Source organism: Simochromis diagramma, unplaced genomic scaffold (genome assembly GCF_900408965.1).
Source record: "Simochromis diagramma unplaced genomic scaffold, fSimDia1.1 OVJJ01000644.1, whole genome shotgun sequence".
Taxonomy (NCBI): Eukaryota; Metazoa; Chordata; class Actinopteri; order Cichliformes; family Cichlidae; genus Simochromis; species Simochromis diagramma.
The window spans coordinates 169,494-173,693 of NW_024387201.1; positions in this window are offsets into that span (position 1 = coordinate 169,494).

Sequence of the window (4,200 nt, forward strand, 5' to 3'; positions counted from 1 at the left end):
CCCAAGGAGGACCACCGGAGGGGCATCCGTGCCACCCTCATGGGAAGGGCTGAGGATCCCCAGACGAGGCGTCACCCAGTAGCCACCGAGCAGAAGCTAGAGGGGGCTGCACCGGCGTGCCCGCCGGCTCTGCCGGCAGCCAGCTGTGCCAGAGTGAACCGAGCCGCAGGCCCACAGGCCAGAGGCCCGAGGGCCCCCTGCACCCCGGAGGAGGCCTGACTGAGCAATAGGCGCCAGGCCCCGCCAAGTAGCCACCGGGAGTGAGCTGTACATACCTGAGCGCCCAGCCCCGGACACCAAGAACCACCAATGCACCGACCCCTGAGGGCTTCAGTCACTGGCAGGGAGTGTGGTGAGGGGAGATAGGCCTTGGAGGGCCTGGGAGTTCCCAGAGAGGTGGAGTCTGAGACCCGACCTGACATATAGACACAGACAAACAGGCACACACAGACACAAACATGCATTCCCACCCTCATGCACACATATACAAACACTCAGCACTCACCCAACGTAGGGATAGACATACATGGACATTAGGGGTGCAACGATACACAAAATTCACGGTTCGGTTCGGTTCGATACTTTGGTGTCACGGTTCAATATTTCTTCGATACAAAAAAATGTTCATGCCTTTTTAATTTGTCATTTATTAAAATTATAAATATATATTTTAACTCAAAAGTACAGTTTTTAAATTTAACCCTAACCCTTGTGCGTGTTTTTTATTTTGACAGCGAATGCGCACCTGCGGACCACTTATGTGCAGCCCTGGTTATTTAGCTCATCATATTGCAGCCACAGAAATTATTTTGTCCATGAAACCATAAAGCTGCACTTTCTTTTTGCCTTATAGTTTGATTTGTCATAACTTCTCCGTTTTGTGGTAAGCTTTTCTTTGGCTGTCACTTCTTCACCCTGACCTGTCTTATTTGGCTCAGCAGAACTGAAATGCTTTTACACGCTCACTGATTCTCTGCGCGATCAACCTCTCACATGTTTAAGCTGCGGGAGATTTCACTTGTCATGTTTGCATAGTAAGCTAACGATTAATAAGACGATGTCAGAGGAATTGGTGCACAAATTATCATCACTCACAGATCAGTGCTGTCGCTCACTATACACAGTTCGCACGATTGCAAAGTGAAAGCAAAAAAACAAGCGCAAATTCAAACGCGACTTCAATATGTCACATATTGACAGTGGCTCACTGATGCCGATGACATAATTACCCAGCTACATTTCTGAAAGAATGCAAAAGCACTGACATATATTTTTCCTACAATAGCCCGACGGGCAGGGAAGAGATAGATTTTGGTAGCCCGACTGAAAAAATCGCTAGCTCCGGGACGTCGGGCTAGCGATATTGCAAGCCCTGTATCTGATTGAGGAATCACTCATCTTTGGAAAAGAGAGTTTATTACAGAGAAATGGCTCTTTCCAAAATAAAAGCTATACTATCCGCTTCTTCTGGGCTATATTCTCAGCAGCATAAGGAGAATCATGTGCTAACAGCTGTCTAAATGACTCGGCTAAAATTAGTAGCATGCTTGTTGTTTTTGTCTTTGCACTAGGATGATGTCGGCGTAAATGTGCAGTCATATTCGTTGTGTTCCCACTAGTGCTTTCAGGTTAATCTAGTTGAAATGACCTTAACGCCACAACACGGCAAATCTCCGTTAACGAGCTACCGCCGATCGCTCCGTGCATGGGGCTAGACGGCCAACACGTTAACGAGCTAACTGCGCTAACACACTAGTTCACACCAATGTAATTGAGCATTGCATGGCACATCCAACATACTGTTTTACTTTAGTCCATGACTCGCTTACCTTCAGGGTCATACGTCACATGAAAACCAAAATAATTCCAAACGCCAGATCTGAATGTTGCAAGTAGAGCTTAACTTCTGTCTCGCTAGCTTGCCCTGCTCTCTTCCTTCTGACTATGCTGTCTGTGTTGAGCGCTCAGTGGATCTGCGCTCGACAGTGCAGCCTAGGCGGAGTAGTCGAACACAGATTCACTGAGCGCTCAACACAGACAGCATCGTCAGAAGGAAAATTGATAAAATAAATTACAAATGTTGTATTGTTCGATACATATGCGTACCGAACCGAAAGCACTGTATCGAACGGTTCAATATCGATACGAATATCGTTGCACCCCTAATGGACATGTACACACAATCACACTCCCCAAACAGAAACAGAACCCAGACCCAAGAGATGTTACCCTTCCCCCCGGGGTGGAGGCAAGCAGACCGTCCCAGGCTCCACAGCAGCAGGGAGGCCAATCGGACAGCCAATATCTCCTCCCAGCCCCCCTGCCCCGATGGCTAGTAGAGAACGGGGGTGTATGAAGACCCCATACCTCCCTCCTCCCGCTCATGTGTAGTGTTGCTGCGTGTTGTTCTAAAGTGCATTTAAAACAAGGGAGAGCATGGTGCTGCTGCCAGAGAGCAGCAGGTGTTAGCACGGCCCCTCCCGAGAACCCTCAATGTCTACATGGATTTAAAATTGAGAGGTGGGCACCGGCGCCAGAGGTAGGTTTGAGTACACAGACCATCCACTGGACGCCGTTAACGTGCCCACCCTCAAGGCCCTATATATATGTGTGTGTTATGAGAGTGTAAGTAATGTGGATGTAATGTGATGTAATGTAAGTAATGTGAATAACATGGACTGAACCACCACTCACAACCACTAGCACTTTATATAGCCTCTGTAGAAACTATCTACACCCTCACTTATCTTAACTGCACTACTGTATAGCTCTGTGTAAATAATCATTCTGTACATTCGATAATCTTTAATCCTACAACTGTTTACAACTTGCATAGTTCCCATTTCTGTATCACTGTATATCTCAGATTTCTGTAAAGTTATTTATTTCATATTCTGTATAGTTTTTCATATTTATATCCTGTTCATATCCTGTACATAGCTTGTACTCACTACAGCCTGTACATACTTATAGTTATAGAATATTCACAACATACTTCATACCGTGTACATTATAACATACCATAACAGACCCATTTCTGTAATATACTCACATATCTATATTATTGCTAATATATATTGTAATATATCTATATCACTAAAGCACTTCTGGATGGATGCAAACTGCATTTCGTTGCCCTGTACCTGTGCATGTGCAATGACAATAAAGTTGAATTCTATTCTATTCTATTCTATTCTATGTCTAAGTTGTGAGATAAAATTGAGGCACAGGTGGCCAGAAGGGGACAGAGGGGGGGAATGTCTCCCCTGCACCCTTGTGACACACCCGCACCCCAAGGCCCTACCTGTGTGGGTGAGTGTGGTGGAGCGGGAAGAGGGAGGTAGTCGGGGATGGGGAGGAAAAGGAGGGAGGGGAGGATGCCCCTCCCTAGGGCCAGCTCCCCTGCTGACCCCAGTAGGCACCCCCGTCCTCTGGTACCCACCAAGGCAAGGGAGCCCAGGTCCATCCAGACCTGGGCCTACGGTAGCAGCACTGCCAAGCCCCACAGGACCCGGGGCAGCCCACCCTACCCCACCGCAGAGGAAACTGTACCCACCCCAACATTCAATCATCTCCCAGACTACACAAGACAACAGACACCCAGGTTAAGTTTATTCTCCACCTCTCCTATGTCTCTCCCCCACCTGCAGAGTGGACTCCTGCAAGGATGGAACAACCTCCCCGCCAGTTGGAGAGCCCCCCAGTTAGGCCGATGCACAAGAGGCCCCTGCGCCAGGGCTGAGCCCCCGTGCACCCACCCGCCCACAACCTCGGTGACACACCGACGAGGACCGAAGCCCCCAAGGCCCAGCCAGAGCCCCAGCACGGAGCCGAAGCACCCCCGAACCCCAAACCCCCACGCCTGCCCCGGATCCACTCAGGGGCAGCCAGGCCACCAGGCCAGTAACCTACGTCCACCAGTACAGACCATCCTCCAGCCCCGCTGCACGCAGCCACGAGGAGAACAACCTCTGAGAGCGACCAGAGCCACTAACCAGGTTATGAACACAACCCCCGGGTTAAGCTCTCCAGGGATAACGTCTCTAGGGGTCCTCCAGGCGCCCTAAGCCCGTCCCAACTCCACATCAACCACAATAGCTAAGGCGGGACCAAACCACAACCCCCTACCCCCGCTAGGTGATGGAGCCGATCAAAGGAGCCCAGAGGGATTGATCTAATGTGGTGGCAGAAGCTATATCG